This window comes from Thunnus albacares, chromosome 5 (genome assembly GCF_914725855.1).
Source record: "Thunnus albacares chromosome 5, fThuAlb1.1, whole genome shotgun sequence".
NCBI classification, from domain to species: Eukaryota; Metazoa; Chordata; class Actinopteri; order Scombriformes; family Scombridae; genus Thunnus; species Thunnus albacares.
The window spans coordinates 34,767,947-34,788,913 of NC_058110.1; the positions used below are offsets into that span (position 1 = coordinate 34,767,947).

Below are 20,967 nucleotides of genomic sequence, written 5' to 3' on the forward strand. Positions count from 1 at the left end.
TCACACACATCCATGCGTTACTCAAGCATGTTTCATTGAAATTACCTCCCCATGACTGTCAGAGAAGTGAGATCAGTGGATGCAACATCATGGTAGTCTGAAAATAGAAAAGAAAGATTTGTACTTATTAAGATTATACAAATCAAAGATATAGTAAGTCTTCACTTAATGGAAAATGACGAAATATTCAAAGAATAATGTTTATAAAGATTACTGCTTTGCTTCTTCTGTTTCTCTAGCTTTCTCCTTTGTGTCTGAGTCTCAGAGTATGTTGTCAAGTGTGACTTCCTGTTCGACTAAACCACAGAGGAAATAAGAGCTTGTTTTAGAGGAACTAGTCTTGCATGAATTACTGGTAATTGAAGTGCAGACTTTCCACTTTAAGGGCTGTCTACATATACATGTAGATAATACTACTGTATATTGAATTCATTACTTCATATATAACATATACATATATAACTATAGCTGCATCTACCAGAACCGTTGTTTCTGCACATACTTTACAGTAGTATGGGAATGTTCATAATGCATATAATGTATATAGATCGAACTCTATTTACTTTTCATTTGCATTTATTAGTCCTAGTTCTTATGTTTCCTTGTTTTCTGCACTGCTGCAACATGCAAATTTTATCACCCTGTCAGTTATGTGATAAAACGAACAGCTTTTCACATGAATGAAACTTTTAATGTTTTATTGTAACATTATCTAAAAGACTTTTTTATTTTATGATTTCTATTATGCATTTTTATGTAGTTTGCAGGATAAAATTTGACTAAACTAAAACTAGACTTGGGTGACTTCTTGTCAGTCCCATCTAGAAACACTGACCACAATCAGTCCACAGACTTGAGTGTTACATAGCATTTGTGTTCAATGAAGTTTTAGTAACATGTAAGTTTGAGGAGTGAAAAGATCAGCTAAAGAAGAAGAAGGCCTACCTCAAGAAACGATAAGCCAACACCTGAACACATCATGACATTGCAGCAGCTTTTTTTTGTGAACAGGAAAAGCATGGTTTCCTGTCAGCATATTGAGAGAGAACAAGCAGCAGCAGGTCTTAGCAGATGCAAACTGTGCACCAAAGATGAAGAGCATCTTCCCAAAGTTTGCTCTCAAAAGACTCAACACGTTTCTTGCAATCATTGTGATTTTTGTTTACAAGGTTGTGATTGACAGAGATTTGGAATGCACTTGCAAAAACCAATCTCATGACTGTAATTTATACATGGCTCTGCCATTTTTTATTTTATTTGTCTTGCACCTCTGGGTGGACAAGACATTTCAGAGAATCTGGAGATTTACATTCACCACCTGCAGCAAGACATGTTGCAAGTTTATCTGGGTTTTGTTGGTTGAAATTTTCAAGGCAGCTTGCATAGGTCTGCTGTGGGTTATATGCGTGTTACTTGATGGAGACTGGTATGTTTGCTGTTGGAATGATGGTTCTGAACAACAAGCACAGTTAGCCTGCAAAGACAAGAACAACATCACAGCTGAGGAAAAAGCAAACATCGCTGAACTGAAAAGCAGGTCCCAGGTGAGTTTTTCTTGCTTTTATACACATCATACCAGTCTAAGTTAATCCGTTACTGTGGTTATGTTGATATGTAGAATCTGAGAACGGCTGTGAGTACAGTAACTTTCTTCTATTTGTTAATTTGAGCCTTTAGGTTAATTATGTTGTTCTTTGTTGGTAATGGATTAATTACTGTATCTTAAAAACAAAAAGGTCCTCGGAGCACATTTTGATCAGAATGTGATCATATCAGTCAGACCACATCTGGAGGTGATCAGGCTCACATAATCTGTACAGCGTGACCACATTCATAAGAAAAAATCAAGTAATTTGAAAGGTCACCTCTCTCTGCCTCTTCCTGCCGGCTAAAGCAACCTCCATAAAATCTACTAGTAGCAGCAGCAGCTAGAAGTTTTTAAGTGTTTAATAAAATACTGTATGAGCAGTTTGGATCAGATGGATTATATGTGAGCTTTAATTTTGTGATTCAAAATGCAGGTGTGTCCAATGTGCACAGGATATGGTAATTATTTATATATAATTATAAATAATTAATTATATTTAGAGTGCGTCTTATATTATCAGATAAAAATCTCTTAGAAATAAATCCAGACTGATCTCTATTATATCTGGCAAAATATCTATTTGCTATTATAGATATTAATATTTTTTGGTCTGTATTCAGTAATGATATTGGTCTATAAGAAGAATTATAGAATAGAATTTTGATGTGTCATCCTTTAACTTACTTTTTTGTTTCTGAAGTCTGTTGGCCTATTTCTGTTGAAATGTTAACATGCTACGTATTACACGTGTTGACACATGTACAATGCCAACATTTTGTTCTGGCGAACAGGCTGCAAAGTCACTTTCTTTGCCCTTGCCGTTTGTAATATTTTTTTCTTCACATCATAGTTCAGGAAAGTTACTATGATCGGCCTGGTTTGCTCCGTGTTTTCTCTGTAGATGTGATGTGCCCAGAGAATATTAACCCCCCCCCCCCCCCAATCCCAGTGCCTCATTGAAGAATTTACTGAGAAAGTGTGTCATATCATTTCCCTCTGTTTTCTCTGGGATGTTGCACATGCATATATTATTTTGTCTGGACTTAATTTCAATGTAGTCCATTTGTGTCTCCATCTCTTTCATTCTGATCATCAAAACCTCATTTGTTTTCTGTCACAGTATTTGTTGGTCCTGCATTTCTCCAACCGTGTTCAAGTTCATGGACTCTATTGTCTCTTCTCTCCTGTTTTTGTTGTAGCTCTGTGGTTTGTTCTATTATTTTCTTGATGTCTCGTTCTGTCTCTGGTAGGCTTTGAACTCCGATCAGAAGTTTTAATTTCTGTCGTAATAGTGTCTTTCAGTTCGTTGATCAGCTGTTTTATCTCCATTCCCTCTGCCATTTCAGGAGCCGCGTGGGTCAATTGTTTGGCAAACTTTCCACTTTTCTTACACTCTGCCTTGACAAACTTTTTCATTGTCACACCCGATCGGGATTCATTCCCTGCTAATATTAATCTAGTTTTACTTTTTTAGACCTAATTACATTCTGATCAAAATCAGGAGTAAAGGAGATGCCGTTTTCTGTCATCTCTCCGCAGCCAGAAGCCCTCTGACTAGTGTAGTCTTAGTCCACACTCTGATGCACTGATGATGGCTAAAGGAATCTCCTGTATCTCACCTTTTTTAACTCAAATCAGATGCTGCTTCAGCAAAGAGTTTCATCTGTGTATGATGACATTATATTGTACATCGTGTTATGTCATTTACTGTTATCTCAGTAAGAGGGCTCTATCATTATTATTATCAAGATAACAGAATAAAATTATAGCAACCATGGTTTATTTCTTGGTTTCTGTGATATTAATATAACCATCTTTTTGTTCTTCTTTTACAGACTTATGGCTTCCTTGTGTTCTTTTTTACCCTTTTTGCACTTGCCATCTTGTCAACTTTTAGATTGATGAAATGCTGTAGTCCTTGTTGCGACAGAAAGATTCTCTTTGATAAAATGATTTTGGAGGAGGAGGAAAATGTACTGAAGGAGATTTTGAGAGATAAGGCAAAAACACTGTTGACTCAAGAAATCAATAACAAAATAAACATAAAACCGAGTGGAGATGCAAGAGAACAGTTGGCTAAAGAAAGAAAAGTAAAAGAACAAAAAAAAGAACAAGAACAAGAAAAAGAACAAGAACAAGAACAAGAACAAGAACAAGAACAAGAACAAGACTGGGGAGAATGTTTTAATGTTGCTGATAAACTGATTAAAGAGAACGTAACTCCATCTCCATCGGCTAAACAACAAGTAAGTGCAGCAGAATACCTTAAAGAAAACATTCTGATAACTTTGATCTGTAACCAATCAACCAAAAGTTTTAATTTGACCAAATATCTGCAAGACTAATGACATTCCCATCAGCCTCAGCTTTCGTTTTATTTAATGCCAATTAGAAAAAGTAGTAGTAGTATAACATGCTACAGTAAAATGGTAAACATTATACCTATATCAACATCTCTATTTATCATCGGTGCATGTTTGGCTGAGGTGGAAAAGTTGGCGGATCGATACAAAGCAAAATGCGATAAAGTGCAAATGTAAACAGACTCAATGAATAAATGATGACGTACATGAATCATGTGACTTAAACATCACTGAAGAGCTGAAAAAATCAGATCTGTGTGGAGCGATGAGGAGACTGTAACCTTCCTCACATCAATACATGAAACTAACAGAAATGTCATATTTCCATCATTTGAGCTTTGACTGCTGATCTTTTTATGACATCACGTGCATGTAATTTTTGCTGTAAAGAACTTGCTGCATTTTTTTAATGATAGGTGCTATACAAACAAAGTTTGTATTTGTATTATCATCATCATCATCATCATCATCATCATCTTCACTCACTGTGTTAAATGGTTTTCAGGGGGAAGGAAGTCCAGCTTCACCGGAGGTAAATCTACCAATCTGTCAACAATTCCAGTTTCAGACCAATAATAATGATACAAATCTTGTACATCACATGTGGATCCTCCTCTTCTCACCACTGTGAGGCTGACTGACATGTGATCAGTACAGAGGTCACTAGAGGTCGCTGCTCCGTCATTTTTCACTCTGACATGCAAACAGTAGAGTTTAATCAGGAGGTTCTGACTTTGACTGTAGCTGCTCTATCAGCCCCGACTGTGAGCAGATTTACTTACTAATCAATTATTTGATCTTGCTGTTGTCATACATCCATCCATCGACTTGTTCTGTAATGTGTTCCATGTGAGATGACTGACTGAGGTTGTGTTTTTCTAAACAGGATCAGCCCCTTATGCATCAGGAATCGGGTTCATCAACGAGACGGTAAAAATTACTTTTTCATCAATTTCTGAGAAAACTTCTTTCCGTCTGAGATTGTTTTTAACTTTTCTTTTGCTTGACTCACAATCTGTTATTTTCTCACCTTTTCCTACTTAGACAGATTATCCTTTATGTTTAATAAATGCTGATGATTTCTATTGATTGATTTTATTACTGATGTCAGATGTTCTAGTCTTTGATTTAGTTGTTTTTGTTGATAATTTCCTCTGAATGATGATGACTTTGATCAGTGATATAATTACTGTGTTAGATAGATGTGTATTGATGGTTGCATTTTAATGACTTCTTTCCATTTGTTGCAATACATAAAGAATAACTAAAATTTAGATAATAATAATAATAATAATAATAATAATAATAATTCTAAGTTAAACTTTGATGCTGTTTTGATTTTCATTTAAATAATACCTGTGACTGTATTTTATTACTCAGTTTATATTTTTCATGCTACATGCTGACTGTTCATTTTGAGTTGATTTAATGTATTTACATCTTGATTTGAACCGTTGAGGTTTTCCATTGTTTCAACTTTAATGATTGATTGATTCAACTTTGAGTGAAATTCTATACATCTTATGCTATTGATTAGTCTGATACTGCTTTATTTGACCTTTGACCTCACTAGATTTTTGATATTCATTCATTGAGTTTGACTTCTGACATTACTTGAGCTAATGATAATGGCTAAGATTTTAATTTAGATTGATAAAATGATTGATTATTGCTCAGCTCTACATTGAGACTGATTTACTGATTGATTGGCTTAATGTGATTTTCAGTCTCATGAAATGTTTTCTTGATTATGATTCACATGATGATATTTTAGTATGAAAACTCAAGAACTTCTTACACGAACATTATTTCTGTATTAACGGAAATAATGATCCTTAAACTTGAGCATATAGATGTTTGTATTGTAATACGATACAGCTGCATCTTTTAAACGTTGCTCTGTGATTTTTAGAGAGCAGAGGGTTTTTGTAAATGGATGATAGTCAGACACTATAGTTATGCCCTTAATCTAAAGGCTGCAGTATTCATTACACAACATGAACATGATGGACAGAACAAACAGTTTGTCCTGATGGTGGCGCTAGAGGGACGGCCATGGGGTCACTCAAATCTAAAGGGTTGATCCTCTGGGGAGCAGGAATATCCACAGCAGGTTTCATTCCAATAGTTACTGCACTGGGCAGAGAAGTGTTGGATGGACAGACAGACTGATACTGAAATATGAAAACTTTACTCACAGTGTGATTTTCCATTGTAGGAGTGAAGAAGATGAATCAGTGGAGATGAAGGTAAATGTACCCAAAATCATTGTTTCGCAACACCACTGATAAACTTCCTAAAATAGTTACAGACAGAGGTTGGTATTTGGCCAAAAAAAAGGTATTTTTTTTCCAAATTGTGTCTTTTTTCAAACCAAATCACTGAGAGAGTCAGAGCAGCTAAACACCTGGAGTCACCACAGTCACACCAACTTTTGAAGGCATGAAAATTAATAAATATTTTTAAAAAACAAAATCCAGGAAGTCTTGCTAAATATTTGTCCTTCAGTGTTGCAGACAGCCATAAAAAAACACTAAGTCTTCATCAGGGTCGACAAACACTTAATCAGTCTGAATTAAAGCTGCAAGCAGCGACGAACGGGCCCTCGCGCCCCATGCACGTTGGGCTGTGACGTGGTCGGTGGGTCTGCAGTGCATGAAGTGGTGATTTGGAGCTAGAAAACATCTACAAAGTAACAAACACACCTGCGAAATAAAGGCATGTTGTAGTTTATGTTGTTGAGAACATACTACGTAATATCATGCAAACCTGATAATATTTGAGTTTTGGTTTGATCTCTCTACGACATTCCTACAGGCTGTGGCGGCCATTTTAGTTACATAGGTGGCGCTAGAGAGCACATTTTTGGCACTTTGAGGGATAATTTTTACATTTTATCAAATTTTTCACCAGACGTGCCTAATTTGGTGAGTTTTTGAACATGTTTAGGGGGTCAAATTTAGGTCTGAAGTGGCGAGATAATAAAGAAAGACAGAAAGAAAGAAAGAAAGAAACAGAAGAGACACAAGATCAGATACAAGATACAGCTTGAATTAAAGCTAATTAAAGCTGCAAGCAGCGTTGGTTGGGACCTCGCACTCTGGCCCGTCGGTAACGTAAATTTAAGGGTCGTGTTTTGGGGGTTTGAAAATATGGTCACCCTAAACTAAAGAGCACCTGTCACATGAGCCATCAGACCCATGCAGCGCTTCCTCCTCCTGTTGTAAATAAATATTTAAATTAAAAGTAATTAAAGGTAAAATAGTGACAGTGTTTACTGTCCTCCCAAGAAAACTGACAGCATCACTTGTTTCAGCAAACACTGAAGAATGACTTATCATGAAATTGTTAAATAATCCAATTACATTTTTAACTCAATGAGTAATAAATCATGAGAACATTGGCTGTTATGTGCTTTCCAAAATTATTGTTTACAGCGTAAAATTACTTTGCAGGAAGCAGGAGGCTTTTCAAATGAAACAGAGGTAAATGAATACACTTAACCCTCAGGTTCAAGCTTAAGGACATTTTTTTGGGACACACTTGTTTGTCTCACTAAATTGTTTGGGGAAATCAATTAATCTATCAATCAATCAGTCTCTTTCATCAACAATCTGTCTGTCTATCTCTTTAACCTTCTTAATGTTTGTTTGGTCTCGATTCATTTCTCTGCTGATTATGATCACAGGATGTTTTGTTTCAGCTCAACAAGAAAATGTTTCCAATCAGTATCACTCCTGTGCTGACCTGTATGAGGTCTAGAGATGTTTCAGTTTTTAATCATAGTCAGTTGATTGTTTTTACTGCAGTTATAATTTCATTAATTAAATTAGCATCTGAAAGATAAATTTAAAAAACTCAAAGTAAAGAAAAATATCATACTACTTCTTTATATACTGCTTTAAAAATACAAACAAACAGAATGTCAGTTCTATTCTTATCTTCCTTTCCTCCGTCTTTTAATTGTGATTTAATAGTTTTGTTTTAAAATTGAACAAGAAAACTTGTTTTAAAAGGGTTTTTAAATTATACATATTATATAATATTAGAATGCCATTTCTATCACAAAGCCTTTTCTATCAACCAACAAACAGGACAGAGTCCATTCTGTGATTGGCTGTTGCTTTGGTCCGAATGAGTGAACAGCCAATCACATGACTGGTTCTGTCCTGTAGAAAAAATGGTGTAAAAACTGCAGGGATAAAATGAAAATGACCTGGAATAAATGTACTTATGAAAAGAAATAACATTTCATAATAATGAGCTAAATTTTGAAAAGTTATTGAATAATTAAAAATTTCATGGTCATATCACATATTTATCTGTATTTATGTGTTTTATTGTTTATTACTTAATGTCTTATTTGTTTAATATTGAACTCTTTGGGTCTTCATACATAAGTAATGTCTATTGTTCTTTATGTGGAGTTTGACGGTTTCTCAATTTTTATTTTTCCAGGATTTCACACATCACACATAACAGAAATCCAGAAGTCTGATGATGCTTAAACTTCTACATGATAGATGCCTCTATAGTCAACAAATGTTATTGTTTTACTGCAAATATAATGTGTTCATCAGGAATTGAAAGATGTTTTCTATCAGCTGTTTCTCTGTTCACATTTAAATTAAATGTTTCCTCTTTCTCTGTAGAAATGTTCTCATGTCTGCATGTTTAATTTTAATTTTTTACTGTAATTAGTCTAGTTTTCATCTCTCAGATATACTGAACATGATAATCACGCAGGATGATTTTGAATTTTTGCACTGAGACATTTTAATGTGTAAATATAAATTTATCAGCGCTGTCTGGTGGAAAAACTCTGTAAATGAAGAACTGTTACCAAATGAACTTTGACATGTTTTGTTATGTATTAACCATTATATTAATTATATATTGATTACTTTCCTATTAAACAGAATGTAAAACTGATACAGTAACAAAGTCATGATTTTTAGTTTTCTGTAGCTTTAATGAATCAAAAAAAATATTATTTTTTGTTTGTAAATGTATATTTCTTTCTGTGTTTTTACTCTTATTATCATACAAAATAAACAAAACTTCCATTAAACTTAAAGACAAACTGTTTCTTTCTGTGTCTGACTCTCAGCTGCAGTGGTGCTAAATAACTCACCATTTGTATTCAATACAATTTAGAGATACTGGCACCTTAAGTTTTACATTTTTTTATATTTTAGACTTAACTTTTACATCTTTGAAAAAGGAGAAGTGCAGTGATCACTTTACACCATGTATTATCCTACAAATAAAAAGAAGAAATTACATTCAATGAAATAGAAATTAAAGTCTGTTTAAAACTGATTTTTTTAAATTATTGAGTTAGGTCTCAGATGGACCAAAGTTCTCACAGAAATTGATGACAAGGTAATTTTTCCCGTCCATGATGGACCTGCTTCCAGCTGTATAAGGCGCTGATTCTGTTAGAAAAACACAACTTCAGTCAGTCATCTCACAGAACACATTATAGAACAAGTCCAGAGTCAACAGTATTTATATATATGAAATTTGTTTGGTGAAAGTGACATCAACTATGAAGTTACAGCAGCATCATGACCAATGGCTTTGATTGATAGTCAGATCAATTAATTCATTAGTATGTAAACCTCACTTACAGTCGGGGCTGATAGAGCAGCTACAGTCAAAGTCAGAACCTCCTGATTAAACTCTACTGTTTGCATGTCAGAGTGAAAAGTGACGGAGCAGTGACCTCTAGTGACCTCTGCACTGATCACATGTCAGTCAGTCTCACAGTGGTGAAAACAGAAGGATCCACATGTGATTTACAAGATTTGTATCATTATTATTGGTCTGAAACTGGAATTGTTGATAGATTGGTAGATTTACCTCTGATGGAGGTGGACTTCCTTCCTCCTGAAAACCATTTAACACAGTGAGTGAAGATGATGATGATGATGATGATAATGATGTTGGGCCTCAAACCATGAGGTCACACAGAGAAGGCCCACATGTAACCTGTGAGGCCTGACCACGAGGTGCTTTATTCCTTTGTTTTCCCCGAGACAAAGGAATAGCGCCAAAAATGCTGCTTTCAGACAATGGGAGTCCATTGCAAACTCCATTTCCAAGGATGCTTTGCGATTTTCACACCTCAGCAGGGAGCAGTCAACATACAGTCTCATTGGCGGAGATGCTCCTGCACAGTGGAGCGTCCTGATGACGCAGCCATGATGTCACCGCCCCTTTAAAAACTGAACATGCCCTGAAGCACACGCCTTTCCCATGTCACTGAGCTAGGAGTAGCTGCTGTTCCTCTTGGAGTCAGCTGACTAAAGGGGGTACCCCAATCACGTGTTTTCCCCTCATCGAAGACTCCCCTCGCCGGACGAGACGAGACTTCGCCCGTGTTCACCCGAACACATTCCTGGATCCGAGAGAGACCGCTGCTGCAACCAGCGTCCTCAAATTCCCTCGAGACGGAAGTAACCGATTTACCTCTGATGGAGGTGGACTTCCTTCCTCCTGAAAACCATTTAACACAGTGAGTGATGACAGAAACACATTTAGAGAGAAAACATGAAATTGTTGTAACATGATCCTTGTTTTATATTTTTCTGCTCTCTGTCATTTGTACCATGTGTGTTCTGTTACAGCTCTGTGAAAAACAATAATTAATGTGTTTTAAACACTATATAGACAACAAATAAACAAATAACAAATAAATAAATAAATATAAAGCCCCACCTCAAACAAAACATGACAGGGTCAGAGCTACGGTGTTTTATGCATGTTTTAATTATTTCTTGTTTGCAAGTTTTAGATTATTTATTGTGTGTTCTATTGCATTTGTTGTGTTTTTTGATAACCCTTTTCATCAGTTCTTGCTTCATTGGATTGTTGTGTTTTTATGGTATTGTGTTATAGCATGCAGTAGTGTTTTGTCGGAGACAGGCACTGACCTCTGTTAAAAATGGAGAGCGTAGCAGCACAGAGACTCAGGCAGGAGAGAAGGAATCACAGCAGGGAACCACCAAGAGCCTGACACAGAACAGCAAGGCCTTCTCCCCTGAACCCCAAGACCAGAAGACAACCCCCACAGGAGCCAAAGGCGCAGCAGCCCATGATCACTTAGCGTGAATACTCCAGCCCGGCACTGCCACCCAGGAAAACTGTATGTATTTATCTCCATTGTTTTGCAGCAGACACTGGCAGGGCCAGCTGTGGGGCCAGGCAAGTGGTGGCAAATCAGGGTTGGTGTGTCTGCAGGATACTGGTGGTTATTTCCTGTTTCCCCCAGGACAGAGCACCAGTTAAACAGGAGCCAGGAGCAGCCATGTGTAAGAGGAGGGACTACACACCAAGGACGTCAGCTGCTGGCATTCCTGTTGTACTAGTGGCTCCACAGACTGAGAGACACTGACAGTATTGGACTTTTAACAGAGTTCCCATTCACATTCATAACCTGCGTAATTTCCATGTCTCCATAAGACGTTACCAGAAGCTGGACAGACTATTTCAGGTAGTTGAAACATACATCCATGCAAGCAGCAGCAGCATGACATGTATTAATCTGCAGTAACTTAATGCGGCTCCAATACGGCTGAAAGTGATCAGGAAATGATCAAATAAAGGAAATACTTGAAAGTACAAACAGAGAGACAGGAGAGAAACTAAACCTCAAACTACAGAGATTCAAGTTGGCGAGATGTTACCCGAGGAAGTTGTTTGGAGGTGGGTTAGGCATGCTTTGACCCAACTCCGGAGATGGTCCAACTCTGGCGCCACTCAGCACAACTAGGCACGGTAAAACTGGTAATGGAAACAGAAATCACCACGGCATGGTCACACTGGGTGCAGCTAAAAGTGCCTAAAAGAAAAACATATGTGAAACACGTGATGTCAGCCTGAAGCCTGGCGCTGATGGTCTAGTGGAGGTGGGGTTGATAGATGCCAGTTATGTCGTGGAGGAAGACAAAGTGTTTGTAGTGCTGAAGCTGGCTGATCAACTAGACCTGACCCAGGATGAGCAAGGTCAGTTAGCAGCTCTGCTGCGCAAGTGGGAGGAAGGATTTCTTTGCCCACAAGGAAGACTTTTGGGGTTGAAACACTGCATAGGCTACTCAACAGGTGATGCAGCCCCCTTATCCAAAAGTGATAACCCCAAGGTGGCGTTGTCAGCATTTAAAATTTTAGGCTATGCTATATATATGCACCGTACTGGTTGCTGAAAGCGAGTCCAATTCAGAAAATATGAACCACAACAGAAACGTCTTAAAAAATGTTATTACAAAAAACCAAAGCAACAAAAAATCCCAGTCTGTGTCCAATCATCAACTTTATGATTACAGACTACAGCTGACTATAAATACAGTAGGTCTGTTTTTACTGCATGTCTGATGAACCTGGATGTCCGGCCAAAAGAAGTGCCCCCTGTTTAGAGAAAACACGATTTTAAATGGAACATAATTTTTTAATCTGAGGACAGAATATGCATGGAGCTTATATTTGGTATATAGGCTCAGACACAGAGTGATTAAACATAATCTCTGATCTGTTCTTTAGGTCTCCTAGGTCTCACTGTGTGCACATCAGAGTGAAAACTGATGGAGCAACGACCTCTAGTGGCCTTTGTATTGATCACATGACAGTCAGTCTCACAATGGTGAAGAAACTGCAGGATCCAAAAGATTTGTAATTTATAGTGTTAGACAAGTTAGTTTAGTATTAGCGACAGGTTGATCTGAAACTGGAGTCACACAGTCAGACAAACATATAAATAGAAACATGTGGGTGTTATTTACCTCTGACCCTGGTTGTCCACCTGGTGTTCCTGCTCCCTGCTAAGAATCATATACAGTTAGTGACAGTTTCATTTAAAACAAAAATGAACTGTTGCAAACATAACATCTTGCAGGATAAATAAAAAAAACATTAATATAATAAACACTAATATTTATTATTTTATTTTAATATAACACCATAATTCAAGGCTGCAGCAGATTTATACTTTGTCATTAAGAGCAAAACAGCCTCTGCTGGTGAGACACTGACACTCAGAGAATCTTAAAAAATACAGATGAAAATGACAAAGAAAGTCAAATAGAAAGCTCAAGATGAAGCAAACAGGTGTTGATGATTTACCTGAGCTCCTGCTGCTCCTGCTGCGCCTGCTGCTTGTTGAGGAGTTTCAGGTTTCATCAGCTCCTCAGCAACATCAAAACACTCGTTCAACTTTTTCTCATCCAAATAGACTGTGACTTTTTCAGTCAAGTCGTCTTTAATTTGTCTCCTAAAACTCTGTTTCAGTACATTTTTCTCTCCTCTTTTTGCAAACCAGAGGCAAAAATCTGTCTCATTGATTCACCATTCTCAGATTTGAAAAGTCATCCTGAAGTCAATGATAACCTCATACGTTCAACAACACAACTTGCACTAAAGAGTTCAGGCATCCCTGTTCAGCACAGACCTTTAATGGGGCATTTGAAGTGACATATTACTTGTGCCAGCAGTTGTTTACATGCTGAAATGTCCACGTGGCTTGATGTATGTGAGGAAGACAAAACGACAATTGTAAATTCAGATTTCAGAACATAAAAACACTATTAGAGACACAATCTAACTTCTTTAGCACAACATTTTCTACAGCACAGACACAATTTCTGGTCTTCACTATCAAGGCTTTGAGAAAGTGAACAGCAATAAGTGAGGTGGCTTCTGGATCTGCTGCTTTTGAAATGTGAAGCATTTTGGAAAAATAGATTAAACACACCACATAGACTGCAGTGACTTGAGGAGTTTCCTTACAAGCTCAATCTAACTGTTATTATTAAGCTTTCATACAATTTATTGGAAATGAAACTGGAATTTGGATGATTTGTTTTGATTTAACCACAAGATGATGCCACAGTGTGTAAAGCAATCCCAGGTAGCGCTACAGGTGACAAGTCTCTTATTTGTCTCTTAACTGTGTCCACGTTTCCCTCACTTGCATCTTTTCCTTTCATCTTAGCCCCTCCCACTGTGGGTGCATGGAGAGACACAAGGAAACCATGTGAGGAGAGAGGAATTAGAGAAATTAGGCTTTAGGTCCTTTATTGAAAAGGTCGTCCTTTATTCAAGGGTATCATACTGTTAGGTGTTCTTAGAATATGTGAGGGGGACACTCAAATTCCTGAAAGTCATTGACAGCATGAGTGCAAGGTGGGAAAATAAAGACTCTTCAGTCAAGATCTCTGTGTGCCACAAATGAAAGTTTATTGAAGCTCTAAGGGAAGATGGAAAAGCATCACTCTACACATCAAAGTTGGCTTTCAGTTTTCCCAACTCTGGGTTGGGAGCTGTATCAATAAAAGCCTTTTGCCCAGAGATGCCCCTACATCACCGGTTAATCCTTACTTGGACATTAAAGATAAGATGTTTCAACCACGAGGTATTACCTTGAAACTCTTGCACCAATCAAAACTGTTACTTTCTGAAGGGCTCACTCCTCATGCCTAAACCAAACCAACCAAACCAACGAAGGCAACGAGTACTAGCCAATCAGAGGCAGAGAAGGGTGGGTCTTGACTTTTCCATCCTAGGAAAAAAAATTGGCCACATTCTACGGCTTGGTGAAACTAAAATTGGGGTTGAAAGGGACAAGATTCACCACTGTGGAAGAAATGCAGGAGGCTCTGAACACACTGACAAAAGATAACTACACAAAATGTCTCTAGGAATGGGAGAAGAGATGTGTGTCACATCTCACGGAGACTTTGAAGAGGATAAGAGGGAATAATACTGAATAATTTATTATGAGAAATATGGCTGTTATTGACTGTGACCCCAAAACAAAACATCTGAACTGTCATGACCCCTCCTCTGTGACATCTGCCTGCCTGCTGTGAGTGTGTTTTTGTTATTTTCAGCCTTTTTAGTATGAGTGCTGTGTACTTGATGTATTTTGGTTTTATCTGTCTGTTAGTTCCCTTTACCCCCTTGCTCTCTCTCTCTCTCTTTCTCTGCACACCTGCCCATCATCTGGAATCAATACACCTATCAAGCCATCACCATTTCCGTACAAGAACCCTGCACTGACAGCCAGTCCCAACAGGACTGTTGTTTCATTCACAGCCTGCCAGCCAGCTGTGAGCTGTGAAGGTGTTTCTATCATAAAGCCTTAGGAAATTGCAAATTATTTTAACAATTTTTTCATTAACAAAATTGAACGATTAAGAGCTAGCATGGCTCCACCGCATAGCTCTCTGTCATATGCTTTGATTAAGAACAATATTATAAAGGAGAAGCAGTGCACATTTGAGTTCAAACAAGTACATGTAGATATGGTTAAAAACACCTTTCTAATGATATATCTCCAGGTATTGACAATATGGATAGCAAACTACTCAAAGCTGCAGCCAGTGTTATGACCCTTGGTCATTATTGTGTTTTTTGCTCCTGCTGGCCATCTGTATTTCTATTTTGACAATAACTGCTCTCTCTCTTCCTTACCCTTCTAGTGTGTGCATGTCTGATTACGTGCAGGTGGTGCTCCCTGATTGGCCTGGGTGCCGGGACAGCTGATTGGCCAGAACGGATGATTTAAACACCAGCTGATGCCGGCTCCCGCTCTCTCGCTCTTTCTCCCATGTCCAACAATGGAGGCCCATTCTACTAGTCGTGTGTGTGTGTGTGTGTGTGTGTGTGTGTGTGTGTGTGTGTGTGTGTGTGTGTGTGTGTCAGTCATGTATAGGAGTGGTAAAGTGCTGCAGATTCAATGTTGTACATTGTAAATATTTGCACAAACTGAGGTAGCAGTTTAATTCGCAGGAGTGAGAGGCCCTTTTTTTGTGTGAACCTTTTTTCTCCTGTTTTTCTTGAGGAGAGTTAGGTTATGCCTTGTCTTTTGTTTCTATTTTTGTTTTTTGATAGGGAAGTTTAGGGTGGGGGTTTAGTTTAGTTTCGGTTGTTGTTTTTGGCATTGCTCAGCTCCGAAGTTCTGCAAAATAAACTGCCACAGTGAACTTTGATGGTTGTCGGGCTGACCGTTCTTGGGCCTGGGAAGTGCGGGGGCTCTAAACATGTTATGTCCAGGTTTCCCCTAGACTAGGGACGTAACACCAGATATTTATCTATCCCTATATGTCATATTTTTAACAGATGTTTTACAAGCTCTGTGCCTTGCACTATGGAAAGAATCTAAAGTCATATAATTGCCAAAAGATAAAGTGGGCTGCATTCTGTTGGGCCAATTAGTCTACTCAGCAAAATATTGGAGAGGATCATTTACAACATGCATACACAGCTGGTCACTAAACTAACTCTGCTATAGTTCACATGACCTCAGGATTCCCTCTGCCAAACCTCCTCCCGGAGTCCTCTCCCCAACCTCAGCCCAAACACCACCCAGCCACCATCTCACCATCCCTGTCTGTCTCAATAAAACACTTGTTTTCACCTTGCCTGCTTGTCTAGCATCTGAATGTGGGTTCAGCCTTAATACATGACAGTAAGCATATCCAAGCATAGCCAGACTCTACAGGACGTAATGGACAGCCTCCGCAAGCTCTGCAGGAACGTGTCCAGCATCCAGAATAGACTAAACCCATATGCTAGCTCCACTCCCAGTCCACTGATCCCAGCTGCTCCAACTCCACCGTCTGTTAGGGAACCACAGGTTTCCTCTCCTAAATGGTATGATGGAAATTTGAGATTATGTCAATAATTCCTAATTCAAAGTGATCTTGTTTTCCAACAGCAGCAGTCTTACTCCACGATAAAATGCTTTCCTCATGGGCCTCCTCTGGGGAAACGCCCTGACCTGTGCGACAGCAGTGTGGGAGAAGCAGTCCTCCAGTCACCACGTCTTACTCTGCCTTCACTTTAGAGATTTGTAAGGTGACTGACCATCCAGTAGGGGTTAGGGATGCTTCCAAGAGACTTTCCTCCCTCTACCAAGGTCTCCAGAGTGTTGCAGAATACGCCATGGAGTTCCGAAAGGTGTCAGCAGAAAGTGGAGGGAATGAGGAGTCACTCCAACCTGTATTTTTCCCTTGTCTGATTTAATTAAAGACAAATTAGTATCTTATCCTGAACCTGCTGAACTTGTTGATTTGAATTCCTTTGCCATTTGTGTGGATAACCGCCTCCATGAGCAGAAAAGAGAGAAGCAAGCGCTGCTTCCCCAGTGATTCTCCCTCTCAGTGAACTTTTTGTGGTCAGTGTGTGAAACAGACAGCGTTTTTATACACAGAAAAGTCACTAGTTTGTACGAAGAGGACAAAAAATACAGATCTTCAGATTCAGAACTTGTTTCTGTTCGTTTCTGCTGACTGCAAACTTCAAACTTATTTCTGATGACTGCAAACTTCAAACTTCTTGTTTCCGCTTACTTCAAACTTCAAACTTATTTCTGATGACTGCAAACTTCAAACTTGTTGTTTCCGCTGACTTCAAACTTGAAACTTATTTCTGATGACTGTAAACTTCAAACTTGTTGTTTCCGCTGACTTCAAACTTCAAACTTATTTCTGATGACTGCAAACTTCAAACTTGTTGTTTCCGCTTACTTCAAACTTCAGGAAAGTTCAGGAAAGTTTGCAGTGAGCAGTTGTGATAAAGTCTCAGTGACAGCCAAGATATCTGTCACTGAACTAACTTTTTTTTCTGAACAAAGGCTTAACTGAACATTTTCTGATTGCTTCCTTCAATTAGTTTGATTTATGAATAAAAATATATATAATATTAAAAATATATCGGTAACAGTTGTCTTGAATACCCTCCCCATATTTATTATTTATAAACTGTATATAGATATTTGATAAATGGTTATAACTCTTGTTGGCACCCAGACGTGTTTGCTGCTGTATAAATGGATAATGAATGACAACATAGTAAAACTCAGTTATAATAATATAAAATATGTCTTCATAGGAGAAGTTATAATAAATACTGAGACTTAATAAAATGTCTTTATACCTCATAACTATATATTTTTTTGTTACCAATTGTTTTTATTGCCAAAGAAAAAACATAACAGAATTTGTTACAATAACAACACAAAATAACAAAGTAAAATAACATAATATATCCCACTATAACGTGAAGGGGGCAACAGATTTGAAACATTCCAGTAAAGTCCATACTAATAATGATCTGTCACAACACAATTGACAATAGAGCAGACAAATTTAAGGATTCTTCAAGCAATTAAGATAAACTACAGTTGCGTTCATTTTCTCAAATAATTCATAATAATAAACTGTTAGACCGATACCATTCAACTTAACAGTTAGGAGATTGCTTGAACATTTACTGCGGTAATACTTATTCAATTAGTTTGCTGAAAAATCCATTATTGGACTGGATGTTTGAGATACTTATCACCCTGTAGCTAACAAAGGGTAATCCCTCCCTCCCTCCCACCCATGTGGCGCCCAGTTCCCTCACAGATGTCAGACAATGAGTGGATGCCTCTATTACTCCATTGAGGAAATGAAAACAGGGTACCTCCTGTAAGAAGATCATAATTATGAAAAATGGGACTGTGATTATGTCACTTTAACTGAGAGTGAGTTGCTTTTTCTACAAAGTGCCAAGTTGTTAAAAGGAAAGACATAATAGGGCCCAGCTTGGATTTGAAGTGTTTAGGAGACAGGCTCGAATATGTTGGGTCTTATAAGCGATGTGGGGGGACAAGGTTTTCCTCAAGAGCCCGCCATGAGACTGATGCATTGGGGTCTAACCAGATTGATAATGGGCACAACACAAAAGACCAAAAATACAACCTGAAGTTCGGGACAGTTAGTCCTGCTTCCTGTCTACCACGCTGCAGAGTTGTCAATTTTAGGCGAGGATGCTTGCCCTTCCAAATAAATTTAGAGATGAGACTGTGAATCTTGTCCCAGTATCCCTTGAGGATTTCAAATGCCCTGAAAGTTTTTAGTTGTAATTAAATATAGGGATGGAAAAATATCCACTCCCAGATATTTGAAGGACTTCACCACTGGAATGTGTGAAGGTATGGTTGAGGGGTCAAAAAATGAATTTAATGGAAGTAATGATGACTTAGACCAGTTAATCTCATACTCTGACAAAGCACTAAATTCTTCGAAAGTATCCAGGACTTGAGGAATGGGGGTTGGGACACTATCTCAGTAAAGTAAAATATAATTTGCGAATAATGATATGTGGCGAGATGTGTTACAAGAAGTAATTGGAGAAATAAATGGATGCTACCTTATCTTTTGAGCTAATGGCTCAAGTGAAAGGGCAAATAATAAAGGTGATAGAACGCAAAATGTTCCCTGTAATGACCATAGCTGAGGGATTAGCATATAACGATTTTATCATCTTAATGAAATTTGGACCCAAGTGGAATCTGTCAAGTACATACCATAAATATTCCCACTCTAGGCGATCAAAAGCCTGTTTAGCATCTAAAGAAAGGACTGCACAAGATGAGGGAACATCCTGAGAGAAGTTGATCACATGGAGTAATCTACGTATGTTATCTGCCACTTGATGGGTTTTAATAAAACCAGACTGATCATGATGGTTTGGTCATTTGTGTTTCAAGTCTGATGGCTAACACTTTGGCATATATTTTAATTTCGGCATTCAAAATTGACAAGGGCTTTTAATTGTTACAAAGGGTGGCGTCTTTGTTTGGTTTTAAAAGAACAGTGAGAACGGCAGAGTTAGTATCACTATTAAAAAATCCTCTATCAATAGAAGCAGTGATCATCTGTAACATAAATTTACCTAAGCGATCCCAAAACACCAGGTAAACTTCAGGAGGAATACCATCCCAACCTGGTGATTTGCCCTTTTTCATTAGTTGTGTGGCATTTTCGAGTTCCTCGAGGGAAATAGGGGCCTGTAGTTGATCAGACTCCTCCTGATTTAAGGTCAGGAGATTTAGGTTCTGAAAAAAAAATATCACATCTATCTCTGTCTAGGGTAACTTCCGAAGAGTACAACCTTGCATAAAAATTTCTTAATTCACTATTTATTTCCTCGGGTTTGGAAACAATATTATACGAGTGACTAAACTTGATAGCGGAAATAGTAGAGAATTTGTCATCATGTCTCAATCTCTGAGCAAGAAGATGAAAATAATAATTTCTTCTAGTTTTATGAATGAGAAATTAGGCTCTACGTCTAAGAAGAGAATCTAATTCTATACGTCTTACCTGAATATCTTGGTCTCTAATCTCACAAAATGTTTACTGTTGTTGCTTTTCCAATTCAAAAAGCTTTGATTCCAATTCATGAATTTTACTAAATTGAGTTTTATTAAGATGAGAAGCAAAAGATATGGTAATGTTCCTAATGCACCCCCTTAATGCGTACCAAAATATCCGAGGATCATCCACAGTACCAGCATTCTCAGACACAAATTTGTCAAGTTCACACCTGAAATATTTACAATAATCAGTATTTTTTGAAAGAGTGATGTTGAATCGCCAGCGCGATGCTTTACCGGGTGAATTTCATAAAATAAATTTAACCAATAGAATAGAATAGTCAGACAAAGGAGAGGGAAGCATTGTTGCGTCATATATTTCAGAGATTCCTGAGGAGATAAAAATATAGTCAATGCGTGAGTAGGATCTATGTCTATTGGAGCTATACTGCCTAGCTGAAGGGTTAACCACTATATATGCATCTAGGAAATTAAATTCTGATATCATATGTGACAAAGAGGTTGAAGCTGATATTTGAGAATGAGAACGATGATCCTGTAAGACTGAGCAATCTAAATTAGGATCTAAGGCAGCATACATATCCCCTCCTAAGATTAAAGCAAAATCCTGGAGTTCTGAAAGTATCCCACATAGGTTATGAAAAAATTTGTGGTCAAATTTGTTAGGGGCGTAAACAGATAACTATATATTAAATGTTTATATGGTGCTCATGAATTGGGTAAAGTGATTATCCTTATGTTCAGTCAGCATCTTCATCATGAAACCACTGATCTACACACATTAATATTACACTCGTTGTGTTCATATATATTAGACTGTGTGTACGTATTTATTTAATCTTCATTGTTGG

General features: G+C 37.7%; 2 long non-coding RNA genes across 2 annotated transcripts in view; both read left to right on the plus strand.

Annotated features, from left to right (window-relative positions):
• Positions 1–507: 507 nt before the first annotated feature.
• LOC122981843 lies at positions 508–3,698 on the plus strand. Its single transcript, XR_006403340.1, has 2 exons — positions 508–1,544; positions 3,424–3,698. It is a non-coding gene; the product is annotated as an uncharacterized LOC122981843 (long non-coding RNA).
• Positions 3,699–3,715: 17 nt separating this feature from the next.
• LOC122981831 overlaps positions 3,716–20,967 on the plus strand; it is an 83,455-nt gene continuing 66,203 nt past the window's right edge. The window contains exons 1-2 of the long non-coding RNA XR_006403326.1: positions 3,716–3,834; positions 4,457–4,483. This is a non-coding gene — a long non-coding RNA (uncharacterized LOC122981831). The remainder of the gene's footprint in view (positions 3,835–4,456; positions 4,484–20,967) is intronic.